This window comes from Artibeus jamaicensis, unplaced genomic scaffold, assembly GCF_021234435.1.
Source record: "Artibeus jamaicensis isolate MK-2021 breed Jamaican fruit bat unplaced genomic scaffold, CSHL_Jam_final contig_387, whole genome shotgun sequence".
Classification (NCBI taxonomy): Eukaryota; Metazoa; Chordata; class Mammalia; order Chiroptera; family Phyllostomidae; genus Artibeus; species Artibeus jamaicensis.
The window spans coordinates 44,369,514-44,393,872 of NW_026521812.1; positions in this window are offsets into that span (position 1 = coordinate 44,369,514).

The following is a 24,359-nucleotide window of genomic DNA, read 5'->3' on the forward strand; positions in this document are numbered from 1 at the left end:
CTAAAAGGATATAATAAACTGAGGGATAAAACACGTGTCCATTGGAACTATATATTTGTTTAGTTACTATGATTACATAGAAGGATTTTAGTCTATTTTTACAGAATCTAAGATAGCTGAACCTAGTTAAATACTGAAAGTTTAAACTACCAAATTAAAGGAAAAGAAACTGAGGCACACAGAGATTAGATTCCTAGGCCATCCAGCTAGATTTAGCAAAGCGTCATTTTGAAGCTAACAGTCTAGCTTCAGAGATACCCACTAACTGCCATATTGTATTTCAATGTAGAGCAAAGCAAAACAAAAAGTTGTTCTTTCTTCCTTCCCTCCCTTTTTTCTACTTATTAATTCTCATAAGTGCCCTCATTGGTTTATTTCCTATCAGTTAGAGTTGCTGCCTATTTTCAGGGAAATAGAGCATATTTTATTTTAATTTTTAACTTTCTCTTTAAAAAGATAATTTTCAAAGTTGTAGTAATATATACTAGGTAAACTATATAGTTTAAGACATAAAAAGGGGAATAGAATATTTTTGACAAAGTTGTTAGAATCTGTTCTGGAATAGGTTCTTTGTTTATAAAAAAAAACAGAAACCTTTTCAAATTAGCCCAGAGAAAACTTGAGCTTTATTGTAAGTTTCCAGTGAAATCTCAAAAAAATTTTAGAAATAAACAAACAGTAGACCGTAAGATATCTGGACTTACGGCTGTTGTGACGGTTATAAGATCAGCTTATGGCCTTTACTCTTCCATGGAACTGTCAACAGACCTGCTTGTCATGCAATATGATGTCAGTGCAAGTCACATCTGTCATAGAAGATCTGTGTCCTGGCATCAAAAGGTGAGTGGGGTCAATTAGATCCATCTCTCAAAAATTTAAACAAGGATACAAGAGAAGTCATGCTAATCAGTCACAGGATGGTAACAAGCTTATACAGAGCCAACGTTGAAAACAACTGCAGTAACAATGGGCTATTGGATTTTAATGGCATAATGAAACATAATCTCAGTTACTTGTGGTGACCTGATTTATGTTCTGTTGACTAAGTAAATTTGTTTAGCCCCATAAGGTTTATTTTCCAAATTGATGTACAAAGAAACCTATTTGTCATCTGACAAAAATTTTGTCAGTGGGATACATTTGAAGAGGAATACAAATTCCTTGCCAATTACTTAAAAATGTAAGACAAGTAGAATAGCTCATAGTTCCATGTGCTATGTTGTCAGCTATAAAATATGGAACTGAATTCTATTTAATTGCTATTATCCATACGTGATGGTAACAACCCGGTCAACATCCCTTACTCTTTCTTTTCAGATTGTAAATATGATCAAAACATAGTTCTTAAGCCAAAATGAATTCTCATTATTTAATGATTTTTTTCAAAAGTATCTACAATACTGATATAATACATATGCTAATAGAGATTTACTAGGTTACCTTTAGATTAATTCAAGAGTGTAGTTCTTTTCATTTCTATTACTTCATACCCAAGCACTGAAAAATCTTCTCATGAGCAGAAGCACTAAGTCAGAGGATACGGTTTTGGAAGGGAGCCAAATCTAGCAAACCTGTGCCTGATCTTTCTGAATTTAAGCTGTTAGGCTCCCATTTACCAATATCTATTATACTTTTGTCTAGATAAAGCCTTGCCTTCAACGGGCTTATACTTTTATAAACCGAACCATTATGGTTCTGTACTCTTATTTTAATGCATAAGGGAATTACTGAGCATGAAAGGGATGATGTTTCTGTCTGTAATAGGATGCCTTCAGGATGCTGAATCTTGATAGATTCAGCTGTGATTATAAAGCATATTTTGCTATAAGTGTAATAAAATGTCCTGAATTTGAAATATGACTCGGCGTGTTTGGAGAGACTATAGAAATTAAGGCTTAATCAAAGGAACTATTGAAACGATTGCTGCATTTTTTTCTGTACCATGGAATACATGAAATGTACTGGCTAAAAACTTGAATTTTAGAAACAGATGAACTATGATTTAAAGCCTTATGTGACATTTAATTTTTTAAGATTTTATTTCTGCATCCATGAACTAGAGATAATAATGGTCTCGAACCCACTTAAATATCTGTCACTGTGAAGATACATTTCTTAGCATACAGAAGGTATACAATAAATGGTAGGTATATATCATAGGATACAAAATATTGAATAAGAAGATAAAGAGTTAATAATAGAAAAAATAGAAAACAGGAAATAATTAATATTATTTTTAGAGTGCAAAACATATTGGTAGTCCTAAAGTCCAAGTAAAGTTATTCTTTATCATTATTCTTTTTTTTATGTTAAAAATTATACTCTCTTAAAAGTGCTTTAGGGCAAAGGTACATGAACTGAAAACAATTGTTAAAAATATGTCAAACCCAAAATAGAATTGTATCTTCAGCCTGCCAAGGTCCAAGGATTGAATAGCTAAAATGATCTTTCTCAAATCCAAGGTGAATCCATACATTACCATTTCATAAATTATGTACTAACCACTGTTTAGAAAACATTATCAATTAGATATTTAGAAGAGATAAGGGAAATGTGAATTCCAGTACACAATAGGTAGAAAAGTGAGGCAATTTACTTAATCTTTGATCTTCCACTTAAAATAATGTGTTTATAGAAATCCGCAGGCTGAGGCTGTTTCACGCCTGGAGAGCCACAGAGCATGACGGCCAGCCAGGGAAATGACTAGAGGTAAAGGGCTTGTTGAAATAGTCATACCCAAGGGAAGTAACTGGTTTTAAGGGGAAAGTTTTTGTACTTTTTACACTTGAGTCACCTTGAACTATTTTCTGGCTGGGTAATCAGAAAAAGAAAACATCTTAAGACAGTAGAGTGTAGTTGATGACCTGCTTCGCTGGCACCAGCCGAGGTGCAGGTCTTCACTTGACTGCCCAGAGGCCGCTACCATTTCTCCTCATCCAAAGCACTGGGAGGCTGGACAAGAAGTAGTGGTTTTCAAAGTGGCTTTACTTGACTCAAAATAAAATCTTAAGGAAAAGCCAGTTAAATGAAACAACAATCAGTGTAGATATTGTTTTTGAAACAAAGTGTGAGTCTGTGTGTATGTGTGTGAACCCGGACTACTCACCTCCCCCTGCTCCACGATGCAGCTTCTCTTCCCTTCCTCCAAGCCCCAGTTCCTCAGTTCAAAAGCCCAGAACAGTGCAGAAAACGGTTTGCAAACATTGCACCAGATGACTGTTATTGTTCTTCTGAGCACTGTCGCTGACCCTCCTGAAGAACTTAAATAGGCCACTTATGAAAGAAAAACATAAATAGGCATTAATGCATTTAAAACTCAAAACATTTAAAATAAAAAAGGAAACACCTTTTTATCTTGCCATTAGAGCAAAAATTACCATGAGTGATCTTTCAAAAGTTGGGGTGCAGATGCTCTCATTTACTGTCAGTGGGAATGTAAATACATCTAACCTTTTGGGAAACATATACAATAATATATGCCAAAAACTTTTAAGGCATGTATCTTTTGACTGCAAAATTCCTCTTCTAGTAATTTAACTCAACAAAGTAGAAGGGAGAGAATGACATACAATTTGCTTAACTGAATTATTTATAATGAGGAAAAGTGGAAACAACCTTAGTTATAACATTATCACTGAGGGAAGACTCAGAGCATCCTGACTGGTTATCAGATGCCCACTCTCAGCAATATTTCCTGTGCTGCTCCCCTTTGCATCCTAACTCCCTGTAAACAGGAACTTCTCTATTTTGTTAACTCAGGAGATTGACCTGGGAAGTTTCTTAACAATATTTGGTGCTGGGACCCCAACCCAGGCCTATTAAATAAAAATCTGTTGGGTAAAGGCAGGGGTTTTAAGAAGCCCTTGACAATGTGGATGAACAAAGTGAAGAGAGGGAAATAGATGCCAAATGACATAGATGATTAACATACCCTGCTGTCAAAAGCCGTGCCCTTTAGTATCATCAGGACCAAATGTGCAGAGCGGTGGTGAAAGGGAGTGAAATTGGAAATGTGGTTTATCTAGCTAGTGTTTCTCAGAGATTGAAGGAATTACTTTAACTTAATTTCCAGTAAAAGGATTATACTTCAAAGGACTCAGAGCCAAATTTAAAGCCCAAACAATCAAATGCCTGCATGTGTACTCTGTTTTGTTAATGAAAGGCAGGCAGGTTGAGGGGATCATTGCCAGTGAAGTCTGGCCTTCTAAGAAGAGTTGAGTGGAAGTAAAACAATCATATGAGTTTTTTTTTCTGGAAATAATCACCACATAACTAATTTTCATCCCAATGATTAAAATTTCAAGGTCTCTTAATATTTATCGGATTATTTGGAAAGCTAAACTATATCTTGGTAATTCCAATTTAATTACAAATTATGAAGCAAGCTGGATGTATCATTGTATCTCAAACTGTGAAATTTTCAACACCACTGAGTTCTTTTTTAACAGGTTTGAAACTTGGGTGTTGACTGCCACCTCAGTTTGTGTTTGCTTTGGCCTCTGTTCAAACACTAAGGCTTTGTGAACTGTCTAGCATGTTGTGTTGTTTTTAATAGAAAAATCTGTTTGATTTTAGCTATTGCAAGGTTAAGAATTTAAAATGTTAAGCTTGATACCCATGTCAATTTGATATCCTTTAAATCTATTCAACCCAGTTATTTGTTTTTATTTTTAATATACTCCTAAAAAGTAAGGGATAGTTTACAATAAAACTACACAGACACACAATTATCAGTGTTATTATTTTAATTACCCAACTACAGTCTACAACTCACAAACTTATTTTATGTTTTCCTGGCCTTTTGTTTGGCATTTTTAAAAGAATAACAGATACATTCAACTTACAAACTTTCTCTTTTCCATAATTTCATAAATTTAGGGTGTTCTTACTAACAAACTGTATCTAAAATATGCATGTTTTTTTCTTAGATTACCATGGAGATGAAAACCTTACCTCTGTCCTTCCCCACCCTCCCCTTGGTCTGTTTGGTCTGCTGCAACAAAAGACCCCAGGCTGGGTGGCTTACAAACAACAGAAATTTATTTCTCACAATTTGGGAGGGCAGGAAGTCTGAGATCAAGGTGCTGGCAGATTCTGTGTCTGATGAGAGACAGTTACCTGGTTCATAGAAAGCTGTCTTCTTGCCTTGTCCTCACATGGCTGAAAGGGCAGAGAATCTCTCTGTGACCTCTTTACTAAGGGCACTAATGATCTACTGCTCTCACAACCTAATCACCTCCCAAAGGCCCACTTTCTCACACCATCACCCTGGGGATTAGGTTCCAACATATGAATGTGGGGAGATACAAACATTCAGTCTGTGACATCCTCTTGCTTTAAGTTTTATATCCATGAAATGTTGCATTTAGTCTGTGTACAAGTAACATATCTAACCTTCCAAAAATTTGCAAGGAAATTCAGAAATTGTTTTACTGAAAGGGCTCCTGATCTCCTGATGCCGACTAGATCTGTGCATTTCCTTCGCCGGGAATGAGCCTTAGAAATAACTAATAATATTTTAATGCAGAATATATTCTTTTCAATAAAAAAATTGCTCGGGTCTATGTCAATGATTTAAAAAAACAAACATGTTTTTTATTTATTTATAAATAACCTGCCCATGTTTCCAATTAACATACTAATTTTGGCCCACAATTGTACATGTTACAGTTGACATTAACCAGGGTTAAATTAAATGAAGAGTTTTACTTTCACTTTCTGAAGGACCTTCACGAATCATTCTGATTCTCCTTTAAATCAGCAGGGAGTGAAATCAGCTGCCCTGACACTGTATTTCTCTTGCCCTAGTTTGAGACTTAGGTCTTCCTAGTCTCGTGTTGAGAAAAAAGTATTCTCCTTCTTTACTATAATTTGTTTCTTTAAAAGTACTCTGAGAAATGTTATTTCCAGCTGCTTATAGGAGTCCTCTCTTTAAAGTTGAATCAGATCCTCCAAATTACCCTATGGAACTCAATTGTCCACATTTTATTATTTTGAGTGTGTCATATGTCCTTCTGTAGGTAGAATAAGTGCCAACCTGTTTCTCATTTATGACAATATTCTGTGAAGATGGGAAAAGGCCAGGAAGACTATCCTGAGTCACCAGAAATTTTCTGTTGATTTATCAGGATTAGAACCTGTAACTCTTTCTAAGCCTAGAAAATCTTGGGTTAAGCAACCATAAAAAAATCTTGACCTCTATTTTATAAACAATACCATGGTCATCAAAAAGTCTAGATTGTGGGAAAATGACAAAGTCTGTGAGTGAAATGGCAAAAGAAGAAAAAAGTCAGCTAATCCATCTAAACCAAAATTATCCAAGACAAACTATGTGATCAGAATAATTTGAGCCTCAACCAAGAATGTTGGGGCTTTTTAAGAAGAATTTTATGGGTCTCTAAGATGATTTTGGTTTATAACTCTATTTTATATGTACAATTCTATGCTTTAAAAACAAACAGCTGTACAAACTAAAGTTGTCTAAATACTTGATTTCTTTCTGTATTTCTTTATTTTAGTGCTAGCTTGAATCTACTGCATCCCTTTATTTGTTTTAAAGTTAGTCTCGTGAGATCAGTGAAATAAACATTAAAATGTGTTTTTCATTTCCTCAACTACAATCTTCAGTGTTTTCCCCCTTACATTTTAATTTTACTTTTAGCCCTCAGAAAAGGAACAATAATGCCAGATGGCACAAGTTGGATACCATTTTCTGCCTCTTTATTTAAAGTCAGGTGGTTGACTACAAAGTCATTCATGCCAAAAAAGAATAGGAGTCCCACAGATAGGATAGCCCCAGGCAAATTCATAAAGCCAGTGAAGAGGGACTTGATTCTCTCCTACTTTTTATAATAACACCTCTTTCTTCCTTAGCCTCTTCCAGGCCGATTCCTGTTAATAATTACTTTGGGGGGAATTCTAAAGTATTCACTTAAGGTGTTGATAATTAAGATGCTAGCTGTTACTCAGTGTTGCTTGTTAATAGAGTGCATTCAGTCTCCACTGCCTTAGACTCCTGATTTGGTGCCTGAATCACTGGGAAGTGTCCCAGGGCACACCCACACAGTGGATCCTCAGAGAAGTAAACTATAGAGGGGAGCAGACCTGCATCCCCCAATTATGAACCACCAGGTCACTTCCCTCACAGAGCCCATGCTGTAGTAAAGCAATCTATGAATGAAAACTTCCCACCACAAGTGAAAGGTGCTGGAAATTTCGAGCTTCCTATACTTTATGGGTTTCTCCATAGTGATCACATAACTAGATGTAAGCTAGATGGACTTACAGAGCATATTTACTATAAAATTATAGTAGTTCTAATTTACATAATTAATATGATGCAAATGATCAGTTATCTCATTGTGTACTACATCTATAGTAATCATTTTTATTTTCATTAGAAGTTGCATTACTACAGTCTAAAGCACAATAATAGCTAAGTCTTGTCACCTGACATTTTAGAATTAAAATGTTAATTGTCAGTATTTAATACTGAAAGATTACTAAGGATGAAGTAGCATTAGTGTGAGATGATTAAAAACTCTTGGTCGGTTTCACTATGATGCCAAAATATAATCACATAAGCTTAGATTATTTTCTTTTCTGCTTTTCCAGATGTGTAGCAATGGAATTAAACTGATAAATAAATTAGTTATGGGCCTGACATATAAGTGCTACTCAGAGCTGTCTCTGTTGCTATGGGGAAATGTTCAGAACTAACATAGACCATGAGGACAAGCAGAATCCCAGACTTCAGTCCTGGCATGAAGCCAACAGCCTGTCTAATCCATGCTGGGGAAAAGCACCTTAAAACCCAGCAATGGACAGGGCTGGTCCAAAATATGCAATGGGCTACATCTCTAAGAAGTCATCCAATCCAAGAAAGAGGGAAAAATGGGTACAACCTACATTTCTTGGACCTGATAGGAATACAGTTGCTAAACAACCCAAAGGGCTGCATGATGCAGACTCACCTATTCTTTGGTTGCAGAGCATATTTTCCACATTGGGTGATAGGGAGACCCTATGGCTGTGGGGGGAGACTTCAAATGATTCTGAATGACTTTGGAATGAATTCTGTCCTCATAGCAAACCCATTCATTATTTATGGCCACGTTGTGTGGTAGGCAAGGAGGGCCCCAGTAAGTATCAGAGGGAGCTGTGCTTGGTGAATGGAGGGAGACAGTAGTATAATGTGCTGCTTAAAAAGCTGGAGATGAACTTCCTAGGTTCAATTACTAGCACTATTCCTTAGCTAGTTTGAGAATTTTAGGCAAATTACTTTGTCTGTTTAAAGCTTCAGTTTTCATCTGCATAATGGGGGTACTAACAGCAAAAATCTTACAACGTTCTTTTTTATTGCATTTTTTTCCACTACTGTTCATCCTCCTTATAGCCCCTTCCCCTCCACAATCATCCCACTGTTGTCTATGTCCATGAATCCCTTTCCTTGTTGCTTGATGCTGCCACTCCCTAACCACCGTCCCCAAAACTCTCAGTCTGCTATCTATGAGTCTGTCTCTGTTTTTCTTATTAGTTCAGTTTGTTCATTAGATTCACATATGAGTGAAATCATAAGGTATTTGTCTTTCTGTGACTGGCTTATTTCATTTAGCATAATTTTCTCAAGGATCAGCCATACTGTCATGAAAGATAAAATTTTCTTCTTTTTTTGTGACCAAGTAGTATTGCATTGTATAAGTGTCCCATAGTTGTGTTAGCCACTCATCTACTGATGGACACTGGGCTGCTTCCATATCTTGGCAATTGTTAATAATGCTGCAGTGAACATAGGGGCACTTATGTTCTTTCAAATTAATGTTTTGGGTTCATTTGGATTTATTTCCAGAATTGGGGTGACTGTGTCAAAAGGCAGATTCTTTTTTAATTTTAATCTCCATACTGCTTTCCACAGTGGTTGCACCAATCTGTATTCCCACTGACAGTGCAAAAGGGTTCCCTTCCCTTTTCCATGTCCTCACCAGCATTTGTTTTTTGATTTATTGATGATGGCCATTCTGACCAGTGCGAGGTAATATCTCACTGTGGCTTTAATTTGCATTTGTCTGATGATTAGGGATGCTGAGCATCTTTCCATGTCTATTGACTATCTGCACTTGACCTTAGCCAAAAGGCTGAGAAGCAATCTATTGACTATCTGTATGTCCTCTTTGGAGAAGTGTCTATTCAGGTCCTTTACTCATTTTTTTTTCTGGAAAAGGCTTGATAACTTTGTTGTTGTTGTTGTTCAATTATACTTTTCCCAATTTTCCCCCCATTTCTTTCCCTTGCCCCACCCAAACACCCCTGCCCCTTCAGTCAATTCCCACCCTGTTGTCCATGTCCATGAGTCCTTTATACATGTTCCCTGACTAGACACTTCCCCTTCTTTCCCCCATTATCCCTTCTTCCTCTCCACTCTGGTCACTGTCAGTTTGTTCCTTATTTCCATGTCTCTTGTTCTATTTTGCTCATTTGTTTTGTTCATTAGGTTCCACTTATATGTGATATCATGTGGCATTTGTCTTTCACTGCCTGCCTTATTTCAGTTAGCATATTACTCTCCAGTTCCATCCATGCTGTTGCAAAGGGTAGGAGTTCTTTCTTTGTTCTGTGTAGTATTCCATTGTGTAAATGTAACACAGTTTTTTTGATCCATTCATTTACTGATGGGCACTTAGGCTGTTTCTAGCACTTGGCTATTGTAAGTAATGCTGCTATGAACATTGGGATGCATAGGTTCTTTTGAATTGGTGTTTCGGGATTTTTAAGGTATAATCCCAGTACTGGGATCACTGAATCAAAAGGCAGTTCCATCTTTAGTTTTTTGAGAAAATTCCATACTGTTTTCCGCAGTGGCTGTACCAGTCTGCATTCCCACCAACAGTGTACTAGGGTTCCCTTTTCTCCACAACCTCACCAGCACTTGTTATTTGTTGGTTTGTTAATGATGGCCTTCTGACTGGTGTGAAGTGCTATCTCATTGTGGTTTTAATGTACATCTCTCTGATGGCTAGTGATCTTGACCATTCTTTCATATGCCTATGGGCTCTGTCTATGTCTTCCTCAGAGAAGTGTCTTTTCAGTTCCTTTGCCCATTTTTTAATTGAATTATTTGTCTTCCTGGTATTGAGTTGAATGGGTTCTTTATATATTTTGGAGATCAACTTATATAAGTCTTGACACCATAAAAGTCCTAGAGGAAAAAATAGGCAGTAAAATGTCAGATATCCCGCTCAGCAATATCTTAGCTGATATATCTCCTAGGGCAAAAGATATAAAGTAAATAATAAACAAATGGAACTACATCAAATTAAAAAGCTTCTGTATGGCTAAAGAAACCATGAACAAAATGAAAAGGACCACCTGTATGGGGGGACATATTTGCCAATGATGCCTCAGACAGGGGTTTGAGGTTTGACCATTATTTAATTGGATTGTTTAGATTTTTGATGTCAAATTTTATAAGCTCTTTATACACTTTTATATTAATCACTCATCAGATGTATTGGTGAAAATGTTCTACCATCCTATGGATTTTGTTGATGGTTTCCTTTGCTGTGCAACATCTTTTTAGTTTGATGTAGTCCCAGTTGTTTGTTTTTTCTTTTGTTTCCCTTGAGTTAGGATTTATATCAGATAAAATATTGCTGTGAGCAATGCCAAGAGTTTACTGCCTATGTTTTTTCCTAGGATTTCTATGGTTTGGGGTGTAGCATTAAGTATTTAACCCATTTTGAATTTATTCTTATGTGTCATGCTAGCTAATATCAAACTATACCATGAGGCCATAGTAATCAAAACAGCATGGTAGTGGCATAAAAACAGACATACAGATCAATAAAACAAAATAGAGAGTCCAGAAATAAACCCATATCTCTATAGTCAATTAATATTCGACAGAGGGAGCAAGTACATATGATGGGCTAAAAATAGTTTATTCAATAAATGGTATTGGGGAAATTGGACAGATAAACATGGAAAAAAGAAACTAGACAAAGTCATTTTGAAAATTAAATATAGATAGATAGATAGATAGGTAGATAGATAGATAGATATAGATATGAGCATTTACTCACTGTCAGGCAGCTCTTTGTATGTTAAATTCTCAGGCTTCTGGAATTATCTAAGTAAAAGAAATGACTGCCAGTAAATGTATTAGAAATCTTATAATCTACTACTTCTTTTCTCCCGACATAGTTATGTAGCCTCTATAATAAAAAGAAATGGCAGGGGTAAACAGGAATAGTTAGATTGTAATTGGCCCAACTATTCTTAAGCATAAAGTTAGTATGTTTGAATAAATGGCTTGTGAAGAAAAGAGACTGTTTAAAATGGTACTGTAGCCCTTGCAGGTGTGGCTCAGTTGATACTGAGGGTTCAATTCCCTGTCAGGGCACATGCCTGGGTTGCAGGTTTGGTCCCCACACACAGCAACCAATCGATGTTTCTCTCTCACATCAGTGTGAGAAAGAATTTCTCCCTCTCTTTCTCCCTCCCTTCTTCTCTCTCTAGAATCAATAAAAGAAAACATTTGAAATGCTACTCTAAGGTACGACTAATGATTGACAATGTGGGGTTGTCACATAAGTAGCTCATCATTTTTTGAGTAATCTGAAATAGAGAAGATGAAAAATATGGGCAAAATAAGAATATGAAACTGGGTAGAAGAGGCACTTCTTTAAGCAATGTGATTATCTGGATGTGTTCCAGCTCTAAAGCCTGAAAATCCTTGTAATTTAGTAGGTCTATTTTCTGGCACTCTTGAACTCCTTACTTGTATATTCTAGATAAGTTGGTAAGGCCAAAACAATAACTGCGGGAAGAATCATGTTGAGGCCAAATGCTCAGTTTGATGGGGAAAAGCTGGAGCATGTTTTACAAAACTTCTGGGGTTACATTCAACCACGGATGGGGATGACGCTGTCACAATCTATGATGAGCAATGTTTGCTGGGCAGAGAAGAGCGGGTGCCTACAAATATATCAGGAAAATGGCTTCCTTTTTATCCTTCAAGTGGTTCTCCTCTTATTTTTGAGGTACTTGTTACGTGGAGTAAAATATTTAAGATATCTATCCTTATAAGAATTCATCTAGAAAACTGGAATGATTACCATACATGTCTTCCTTGATCATGAGCATGATTAAAGTAACAAGGGCACCAAGCACAGAGCTTGGTGAATATTAGTTGCTCAGCCCTGTTAGGTTCATGAAACCACCCATGGGAGCATGCAGATTCACAAGGAACTTTCAAATATGAGCAGCCATTGGCTGGCTCTGACAATGGTTCACTGAAGACTTAGTTCTGTGCCCAAGAGGGACTCAGTGTGTTAGGTAGTAACAGTGCGAGGGATGTGCTGTGGCAGCATTCTTTCCTTTACAAACATGTCACTAGATGGCAAGAAAATACTATTAACAGCACCTGAATAGGATGCCGCATCACTTAACATGGCATTCCTTCTTCTTTTCAGAATGACAAGAAAAACCCTTTAGTGACAATGATGAATTATGATGAATCAGGTAACATGACAGTAGAAGAATTTATTTACCAGAGTGACTCCGAGAGTGAATATATGTAGGAGTGTTTAGCAAATAGTTAGACCACTGCCCTGATCCCTTGACAGGTTCCAAAGGAAGTAGATGGTCATGAACTGTCTGCTGGAGGGAGGGGCCTGATTCAGTGCTGTGCACTAGACACAGCAGTGAGGGGAATCATGGGGGAATGCAGAGAGCAGAATTGCTCAGCCCGCTGGACAAAGATGGTTTGAGGAAAAGACAAGTAGGGGAGCAGGCAGTTTTGCAACAGGGGAGAAAGTGGCAGAACTTACATGTCTGAGGGCTGAGAATGAAGATAACTCTGTATTTTAATACCTCTCTACCCACAAGCCCATAAGAACAACAAAGGGAGAATATTTGACCAAATGCAGTCATTCTAAATTCTCTGTCATTCTCCAGGATGCCCTGGCCCTCTCTCTGGAATGGTTTTCCTTCCTTACCATTCCTGGCACATTTCTATTCATCCTTTCTGATTCACTGACCTTTTGAAACCTCTATGAACCACACTACTCTCTGCTATGTTTGGCTGCCCCCTCTTCTGTACTGTGTGTGCCTTCGTCAGGCATCAATGCAATGTACGAATATGTCTGAATGTCTCCCCAAATAAAGCATGCGGGCCTAGGGCAGAGATGGAATCTTAGTCATGTTTATACCCTCTTTCTTCACCAGCACCATACCTGGCACTAGTGATTAATGCAGTGCTCCACGTGGAATTATTGAAAAGATGAGAAATTATTTTTTAAAGAAATAGTCCATGCTATTTAATGACTGCCAAACTCATTTAATTCACTAAATCTTTTCCAATTTGAATTATAACAGGTGATCTGGCTTTTGCTTGCTCTCTCTCTCTCTCACCCACTCCCCACCCTCCAACACCTTTTTTCTTAGCCTTCTGGAAGAACTTCTTTGGAGAGGAGAATTTCTTCTTCCCATCTTTCCTTCCCATCATCTTTCCTTCCTTTCTCCTCTCCTCCCCCCTCCCTTCCCTTATTCCTTCCTGTCTTCCCACTAGTTTTCCTTCCTTCCTCCTATCCTCTTTTTAAAATCTGAACAACATCTCCATTTCTACAATGTGCCAGGCAGTGTGCTAGACATAGAAAATGAAGGTTGCCTTCCTTGCCTTAAGGAAGAGAATATTTTAGTTAGAGAAAAGAATGAGCACACAGATTAGATTTCTCTGCTTGAGGTAAACTATAACCAGCTATTTGAGTGCATGGGAGTGCCACAAAGAGAATCAAGGGAAGACATCATAGAGGGGGTGATGGTTGAATTTTGGAAGAAAAAGTAAAAGTTGGCAAGCCACTAAAGGATGCTAAAGATAATGCAGGTGTCATTAATACCACTTACAAGGTAAGACGGAATGAGAGCATATCTCACTGAGAACAATGAAAAGATTGGTGGTATGACAATAGTGAAAGTACAAGCTGCCCGTGGAGAAGGATAAAGAGGAAGCGGGGTGAAGGGGGCAGGAGACACATTCTAAAAGACCTTCTGTAGCAGCAGATCTATCTGCCAGTCATCCCGAAGGTTTGAGGGAGTCAAAGATTTTAAGCAGGGAGAGATATGATGACATCTGAATTACAAAAGAGCACATTGACATTGGGCAAGTACAGAATGGTAACATGGGAGATGAGAGGCGGGGAGAGTGGGAGGGAGGCGGTTTTCAATAATACAGGTAAGAAAACCAGGATCATCTGGATGAAGCAACACTACACAGGAACAGGAAGTGTTTTTGGAAATCATTCAAATGTACGTTCAACAAGCTGATATATTCAATAGTGTTATTAAAAGAATTAAAAATAGTAAAGCTATTTTTAGTAAAGCTGGGTAGCTCAGTTGGTTAGAGTGCAGTCCCCATACACTAAGGTTATAGATCCTATTTCTGATCAGGGCACACAGAAAAAGCAATCAATGAATGCCTACATAAGTGGAACAACAAATCGATGTTCCTCTCTCTCTCTTTAAAAAATCACTAAGTAAAAAATATAAAAATAGTAAAACTAGAGACATTCTACAAGGGAAGAGAAAATGCTAATAGTAAATAGGGAGGAGAAGATTTTTGCAATTACCAAAAATAAAATGATAAAAAGAAGGGAATTGTCAAAAGCATCAAATACAACTGAGTAGTCTAGAAAATGTCCTTTGGGATTCATTGCGTTCCCTTCCAGCACCCTGGTAACAATGTTATGTCTTCAGATTTTAGAGACCGTGGTCCAGTAGTAACTGAGGTTTTATTATTTTCAGACTGTTTCAAAGTTCCATAATCCTCATAGAATGAAGGATACACTTTTTAAAATGTCATCTTATGGCTCCATGCTAAGAAGGGAGCTCATTTATTTCCTCCTGCTTTCAGACTTTCCTACCTTTATATTTTTTCTATCAAATATGCAGCATGCAGCCTTTTGGGCCTACAAATTAGTATCTTCATTGATTCTCGCTCTATGAAAGTTAGTTCAAGTCTCACTGATTCTTAAGACCCCCTTCCCTTCCCCTAGCCTGCAGCTGTTATCATATTTCTGCCCAGGTGCGTCAAGCTTTTTGTGGCACTGGGTAGGACATACCCAAATAGAATAGAGCACCCATTTTTATTCCTAATTACACCGCAGTTTGCTTGCCACAGCCTCTGAGCTGGTTTCATATATCTTTATTCGTGTCCTTTCATTCAGTCCTACACAAAGAGTGTGAGTCATCCCCTGCGAGTTGTTTTGATCATCTCTCTCCTTCTCTGAACCCTGCAGGATCTCTGAGTTTCTGCTTACGTCAAATCAAAAGTGATCATGAGTCACTCTTTATCTAACTGTCCTCCACTTTCATCATGGCCTGATTGTTCTCTCTGCTTAATTCAAGCTGCTTGGCTCCTCATTCAGAGCGCATACACGCTGTCTCTCCCCTCCAGGGCATTCGCAGAGCCTTCCGCCCACCTGGCATATTTCCGCTCCTCTGTGCTCTGCCAGTCCCTTGCTGCTGGCTTCAGAGCCTAGCACAGTCCTCTCCTCTCTGAAAGGCTTTCTTGCTTCGCACACGTTGGTCCCAGTTACTTCAGCAAATCTCTCCTCACTCACTACCTTACTACCTCTTTATGTGCTGCCACTGAGTCCTTTTATTCATTCATGTATTCATTTATTTATGCATGCATTGCTGTTGAAAATACTGGAGATAAAGCTGTGAACATGTGAGCCATACCCTATACCACAGGGGCTTTCCTTCTAGAGTAGGAGACAGATAGGAAACCATTATCAAGAAACAGTAATGACGATGAAGAAAGGATGCAAAGAGGTTTTTACAAGGCATCTAATTTAGTTGAGTGGAGCTCATTCTGAGAAGAGTGAATAGGATTTCATCAGTCAAAGAGTTGGGGGACACAGTTCCAGACTGGGGAACAGCAGATGCAGAGTCCCTGACGGGGAAACGGGTGTGGAATACCCAAGGAGCTGTGAGAAGGCCGGGTGATTGCAACGCGATCAGCCCACTGTGGGGCGTGCCTCCCACTGTGCTGCCATTTGCTCCCAGGCCCCACTTTCTCAAACAGTTTCAAAGCCGACCTAACCCTTTCAGCAGCCAGACCGGTGTTTTTCAAACTGCCTCAATGATAAGAATCACCTGGGATACTTGCTGATTTCAGCTTTCCAAGTCCTTGGAAATACGATTCTATGGGAGTATGATATGGCCCTGGAATTTGTATGTTTATTTTTTTGCTTTTTTAAAGATTTCATTTATTTATTTTTAGAGAGAGGGGAAGGAAGAGAGAGAGGAAGAGAAACATCAATGTGTGGTTCCTCTCACACATCCCCTACTAGGGACCTGGCCCAGGCCCACAGCCCAGGCATGTGCCCTGACTGGGAATCAAACCGGCAACCGTTTGGTTGCCGGCATGCAGGCCACTGAGGTGCACCAGCAAGAGCTGCAATTTGTACTTTTAAAACCTTAAACACTCCAGGTGTTTTTTTATCATCAGGGTTGTTTGGGATTTATTGATTTCTACAATGTTTGGATAACTCTGAAATGATACAAAAAGTGAACAAATGGAAAACTGTAACATAATAGTATTTCTCCAATCTCCACATGGTTTATCTTTGTTAAAATCAAATGTTACTGGTCGTTGTGAATATTAACCCGTCTTTGGATGTTGATTACATAAATCTATTCTTATTCCCCTATTTAACCATAGACCAGTGAATTCCAGCCCTGACTTCTCGTCAGAATTCCCTCTCCACCCCAAGACTCTGGGGTGTAAGCCTGGCATCTATGCCTTTAAAAGTTTCCCTGCTGATCCTGATCCTAGCCAGGGTTGTCCTAACAATGCTTTCGGGTGTTTGTGAGAGCAGGCAGTATGTTTTCCTTCCTTTGCTTCTTCTTTAGTGTTTACTATTAGTTCTTCAGATAGCGTAGGTTCAGGAATCTGGTTGAGCAACAGAGCCACCCTCATGTACTGCTGTTGTGTAAAATGCATGTGATCCATTATTATCCACCCCTCTGTACTCTAACTAAAGACTGGCCCCAGAAACACAAGTGCATTAATTGTTCTGTCACTGATAGAAGCCATGTGCCACCCAATGGCAGTGACCTGAATACCTAAGCTTCTGATTCTTTACTGAGAAATCATTTACAAGATTGCATGTCTCAACCATGTTTTTTATTTTTTAAGGCAAGAAGTCAGTTATTTTAGTTCCTATACTACAAATTACAAGATGTTAATAGTTCACGATAAAGCCTTGAGAAAAAGATAAGATACATGAAGTTAAAATGAGGGACAAAGAAATAAATTGTCTGTCAGTTCATGACTGGGAGTGATTCTATAAATTATAGCAGGTTTGGAGGTTAGGGTGGTAGGACTTAGTACTGGAGTCAATTAACTGTAGTCAGCAGGGAAAAAATGGCCAGTCAACAGAAAGAACACAGTATTCTCAAGTGCAGGTGATAGTCACAAAGACCAAGCAAGTGAGGGCAATTGGGGTTCAACAAATGAGCAGAGAAAAGTCATAGGCAACAATGGGGCTGGTGATGCTCAGACATCCTTGGGTACAAAGGAACAGTTGATACTGGGAATGATTTGGATCACATGGAAGGGTCTTATCCTTGGGATGGACAACTGATGGGCTTATCCACTGATGCTATTCCAAAATGGTTTGGAACACTAGTCAGGTTATAACAGGCAGGTAGTCCAAAGAATGGCTGGCCAGGAAATAGGACAGATCTGTGTTAGCATAATTGAGACCCACTCAGCAGGGACCAGATCAGAATCCCCAAATCCCAAAATTAAGATTTGCATTTTGGCTATTTTATTTATTTATACACACACATATACATATATGTGTATATGTGTATACATGCATGTGTATATAGGTATGTGGATGTGTATACATGTATGCATGTGTATACATGCACACATGTTTGTGTACATGTGTGCACACATATATTAGCAGTGACTGTATGTATATATTAACAGCAACTATATGTGTATACATGCATGTATATATTCATGTGTATACATGTGTATGTATGTGTATATATGTATGTATATATAAACAGCAACTATAACTTGATGTTGGTCCCAGTGTTTTGGACTTGAGTGCCCTAAATTCCTCTTGCTCAGATTAAAATTATATATTAAGACAGGGAGTGGAGTTTAGAACATAACTCTGATGATCAGGTGTCTCTACCTATGGAAAAGAAAATATGTAGGCAAAATTTAAAAGAACGGTTGCAAAGAGATAAGTTGAGTGCTTGAAATCTTGTCTGTTATCTTGCAACTTTCCAATCATGATTTTTCCATCATCTTCCAGAAGGTATCACCTTCTTCAGTCAGAAATAGTGATTGACCATTCCTCACATGAGGGCAGAACCCCCAAAACCAAATTTATGTTTTGGAGGGTGGGTCCTTTGTAATACAGGCCTCTTCTCCTAGGTGAGTGTTCTAGGAACCCACCTGTATCAACGTACCAGCTGGTGTCATCGTGAGAGGTTGCGGTCAGCTTCAGTGAACTTTTTTTGAAGACTCTTTCAATGCATTTGCCCATTTCATGAGGGGTGATTTGTGTGTACACCTGCCCACACCACACTGAGTATTCAACAGTTTTTGACCAAAACCGGCATGACTTCCTTGCCCCACCTCCCTAGTCACCTGATCTCACCTGAGCAACTTTTTCTTGTTTCCCTGGATGAAAAAAGTCCTCAAAGGGAAACATTTTGCCCATGTGGAAGAGGTGAAACAATAAAATAGCAGAAGCACTAAAAGGCATCAAAATTGACGAATCCAAAAACTGTTTTGAGGAGTGGAAAAAAATGTTTTAATCGGTGTATTTATTGTATCTAGTGGAGAGTACTTTGAAGGTGACTGCAGTTTAAACAATTAAGAATAAATACACATTTTTTTTGTAAATGAATTCCAGGCATTTTGAGGTCCTCCCTTTGAATATGCCTTGCATCCTCCCACTTGAGGCTTTTGATCAAGGTATACTCTGTACTTACAATGTCTTTCTTATCTTCACGAGTTCAAATTTTAGTTCTCTAGAAAATTCTTTTTTTTTTTTTGCCAATTGCTACGTCAGTTTTCTATTGGTTTTGTACTACTCTTTAAAAAGATTTTATTTATTTATCTTTAGAGAGGAAGAGAAGGAGAGAAATGTCAATGTATGGTTGCCTCTCATGAGTCCCCTGCTGGGAACTGGCCCGCAACCCAGTATGTGCCCTGACTGGGAATTGAACTGCGATCATGTGGTTTGCAGGCCCGCTCTCAATCCTCTGAGCTACACCAGCCAGGGCTGGTTTTCTACTACTTTTAATGACATCATGCAACCCTGAAAATTTGTTGAAAAACCAAAGAAACTAGAAGTCAAATAATAAGCTCAATGATTTTATTCCCATTGTGCTAAAAATACTTAAAATGGCTACATCTAAATTTGCATGTCACTCTTTAGTAGGAGGTGGCCTTTGATAACAATTTCTAAGCATTTACTCTTTTACTTAACTGTAGAACACATGGTCTATTCTCTTACTTTCATATGACAATTACATAGATTACCAAATTATAATATGAAAACACTTTAAAGATTTTATTTATTTTTACAGAGGGGAGGGGATGGAGAGAGGGAGAGAAACATCAATGTTGTGCCCCCTACTGGGGACCTGGCCTAAAACGCAAGCATGTACTCTGATTGGAAATTGAACCGGTGACCCTTTGGTTCACAGGCCAGCACTCAGTCCCTGAGCCACAACAGCTAGGGCGAATTTGAAATTTTTGTCTCACCTGATAACACCTTTTTTCCAATTTTATTAAAGATGAGGTACATAAATCTTAAATTCAGTTTCTGTACTGTTATTCATTTTTACCACCCTTCATGAAATAATATGTCAAAATGCAATTGAATATCATGATAATTGCACTTATAGGCATTGTTATACAAAGATGTAACACTGTTGAATTGGATCACTGTCTAGAATGTGATATATGCAAATAATAATTTTTACCCTTCATTAGAAAAATCTGAATTTATTCATGATGCTACAGGAGTGACAATGGATAATGTATAAAAAGGAGCAGGTCACACAGGAAATCAGGACCTTTCTTTATGTATAACATACTGTTTTGATTTTCACTGAGGACTGATATCTGTGGTATACCCTGGCACTGTCTGACTGGTGGATAGCCATGCAGTGCTGATTTTATGTTTCAACCTTGAATACATACATTATCTCTTTTACTGGGTTGTGAATTTCTTCTGTCCATCATAACATCTAGCACAATGATTTGTGCTAAACCATCCCACATACATTGGTATAGGACTTAATTACTTTCCGGGTACTTGCAGGTACATGATCTCTTCTTTAGGTTACAACAGCCCAGAGGACAGTACTGGGGTCTGGGAATGCTGGCTGTCTGTGGGGCCTCAGGCAGAACACATGTCTCTGCGATTACAAAATAGAGAAAATGAAAATGTGGAAGAGGTGACTTGCTCATATTCATGAATTAGTAAGTGGTAAAACTGCGACCTAAATCCAAATTTTCAAGTTCTTTTGTACAAGAGAGCTTCACTTATAATTTATTAAACGTAGGTCTGACTATATATGTATGTGGCTTATGTGTTTTATAGTTAGTTAATGACTTTCTCTAATATTTGGTCCCATATCAGAACCATGCCTCTCATGACACTCGGGCTTCATCCAGAAGCACAGGGACTGTCCTAGGTGCCTGCTGCCTGTGCCTTTCACTTACACTAGAAAGAAGAAGAAAGAATTATGACACAAACAGAGACGTAGTTTGTGGAAGAGTAAAGGAAAATAACAGTTTAAGAGTCAGTACAAGTACAGATGTAAATTCTTACTGGGTACCAACTAAAGTTTGAAACTAAAGAAAAAGAGTTTCAGCTACAGCATTTGTATTGAATGGTGGGAATCCAACACTGGGCGAAGTAAATCGAGCAGGTAAGTAACCTAACACTTCTCTTTTTGGGGGGAGGAGGGGTGTCATAAAAGCTTATTGCTATAAAAAGTTTTAAGAGTGTGTAATATGGGTTGTACATAGAGATTTTCTGTCATTCCAGTTCTTTATCTAGTTAAGAGTTTTATCTCCTCTTTGGTTTTCATGCAGTCTTTGAATAGAGAACAATAAGCTCTAACCTCATTGGGTAACTACTAAGTGATACAAGGGTCCCAGAACTGTTTGCCTTTCTGTGTACATTGAGGAAGGCCCGTGAGAACTGATGCCAAAATATGTAAGTCTTGATAGAGGACAAAAGCTCTTAGAATTTCTCAAGTTTCTTCTCATGAAAATCTGTACCTAAGTAAATACACGTACTCTCTGATAAATTAATTTCCTCCAAAACCTGGACATATTCCAAGACAGATATTTTTAGCCAATATTCTATTCACAGAGTATTTATTCTGGTTTCTCCAGTAATTATGTCTTATCCTAATCAAATACGTCTTGATATATTTTGTTCCTGTTGATATGTGAGTGAAAAATAACTACATTTATCTAAAGTTACAAAGGTTGGTCTTTGACACTTTGGTGACATCAGATACAAATATTTATTGACATTTTTTCTTTTATCAGAGACTTTAGAGCAATATTGCGTTTCCATTTGGAACTGGTAAAGACAGAACAATAGGAAATTCTAAAGGGGAGAACACCCTAGCACTAGAAAATGAAATGCTTCAGTTGGGGAAGTTGAAAAATACTTACAAGACACTACTTTTGAACTTCAAAAAGCAAGATTTGGCTACTGAAGACCAAGTGGGAATAAGTCTGACTGAATTTATGAAGTTCTTAGGAAGGGTTGAAGTCTAGTGTACAGTTAAGTAATAAAAACAACTTGGGAATTCCTAATTTTGTTTTTCTCTTGATAGAGAATACATTCCTCACACATCTGGCATAAAGGGAAGCTCCATTTCTGGCCTAGAAGAATACTTGTTTTTATTTTCTTGATAGGCTTTAACATGATTTTTCTTTCAATTGATGCTAAGTAGAAATCATCGTATACGAATATTTGGTTTACAGAACTGTGATAGTTTCTTGTGTCTTATCTCTCCTGTCTCACTGGAGATAAGTTATAAACAAAGGTTCAGTACTTCTTTCCTCATGAAAGCTTGATGAAGCACCATTCTCTCATTTAATTTTTAAATTACAGTTTATTGATTATGCTATCACAGTTGCCTTGATTTTTCCCCGTCTACCTGTGTCCACCCAGCACCCCTTACTCCCTCAGGGAATCCCCCCACCACTGTTCATGTCCATGGGTCATGCATATAGGTTCTTTGGATGCTCCATTTCCTAGACTGTATTTTACATCCCCATGGATATTCTTAACTATCCAACTACCTATTTGTACTTTTTAATCCCCTCACCTCTTCACCCATTCTGCCCCATCTTCTTCCATCTGTCTACCATAGGGTAACTAACTTCTTTTCTCTTGCTGCTTTTAAGTCTCTCCTTATCTTTAACCTTTGGCCTTTTACTTCTGATCTGTCTTGAAGTGGGCCTCTTTGCATCCATCATAATTGGGACTGTCTGTGCTTCCTGGAATTGTATGTATACTTCTTTCACCAAATTAGGGAAGTTTTTATTCACTATTTTTTTTTATTTATTTATTTTTATTTATTTATTTTTATTTTATTTTTTTATTTTTATTTTTTTATTTTTTTTTTATCAATGTATGGTTGCCTTTCATGCATCCCCTGCTGGGAATTGGCCTGCAGGGAACCTGCCTGCAACCTGGGTATGTGCCCTGACTGGGAATCGAACCGCGATTGTCTGGTTTGCAGGTCCGCGCTCAATCCACTGAGCTACACCAGCCAGGGCCTTATTCACTATTTTTTTAGATAGGTTTCCAATTTCTTGCTCTCTTCTCCTCTGGCACTCACATGATGTGAATGTTTGACCTCTTGAAGTTATCCCAGAGGTTCCTTATACTATCCTCATTTTTTTTGTATTCTTTTTTCTTCTTTTCTGATTGGTTGTTTTTTGCTTCCTTATGTTCCAAATCACTGATTTGATTCTGAGTTTTATCCACCCTTCTCTGTAAATTGTTCTTTATTTCAATTAGTGTATCCTTTGATTCTGACTGGATCATTTTTATGCTTTTGAGGTCCTCACTAAGTTCCTTGTGCATTCTTATAGCCAGTGTTTTGAACTCTGCCTCTGAGAGATTTCTTATCTCCACTTTGTTTGGCTCCTTTTCTGGAGTTTTGATCTGTTCTTTCATTTGGGCTATATTTCTTTGTCTCTTCATTTTAGTAGCCTCCCTGCGTTTGTTTCTAAGTATTAGGTAGAGCTGCTTTGACTCTGTGTCTTGCTAGTGTGCCATAGGATAAGAGGTGTCCTATAGGGTCCACTGGCACAGCCTCCCCTATCGTCCAAGATGAGTACTTGAGATGTGCCCTTTATGTAGTCTGAGTACACCTTCCTCTTGCAGTTGAGCATTGGCTACCGTTGGCAGATCAGTGGGAGGGATTTAGTCAAGCCAATCAACTACAAGTACTGGCTATGACCACTGACCACCAACCTCCACCCTCCATGGAGAATCAGCTATGCAGGGGCAGGGTGGCAGTGCTCTGACATGGTGTGTAGCTATCCACTGGGTGCATTGGCCTCGGGTTACCCAGGTGGTGCAGGCCAAGGTCAGCACATACCTGTGTTTTGCCCAGGACCACCCTGCCTTAGCTATAAAGCAATCTGAGTTGGGTGCTACTTGTTCTGGGCTTGGATATTCCAAGGCACAGCCTAGCTATGAATCCAATTGGACTGCTGTTAGAGCTCAGTGAAGCCAGTTGTTTGTTTGATAGGATTTAGAAGTCAAGACCAGCCATTCTTATGGAAAAGAAGCTTGGGTGGGCCCATATATTGGGTGGGACAGAGCCTCTGGTGATTTCCAAGGCAGGTCAAATAGTGTTAACCAGGTTGTTGGAGTCTCAGATATGCTACAAGCTTGCCAGCTGTGCCAGGGGGAATTTTAAAAAGGAACAATGGCCTCTACTCTCCTTGATGCCAGACATTTTAGTTTCTCCCAGTACGCCACTGGTGCCTTTCAAGATGCTGCCCCCATGCTGGAGTTCAGAGGGAGTGAGTCTGAATAGGTGAGTTCATGTGCAGGCTCTTTAAGAGGAACTGCTTGGGACTCCTGAAGTTTCTTCCACCAACTCAATCTCTACTGGATTTTGCAGCCAGAAGTGGGGACTTATCTCCCTGGCATTGGAATCCTGGGCTGGGGGTCTTGTGTGGGTATAGAACTCCTTGCTCCTAAGATATCCCTTCTGAATTTTTATCCACATAGATGTGGGGCCAGCCCTTTTGTGTCTGTGCCCCTCCT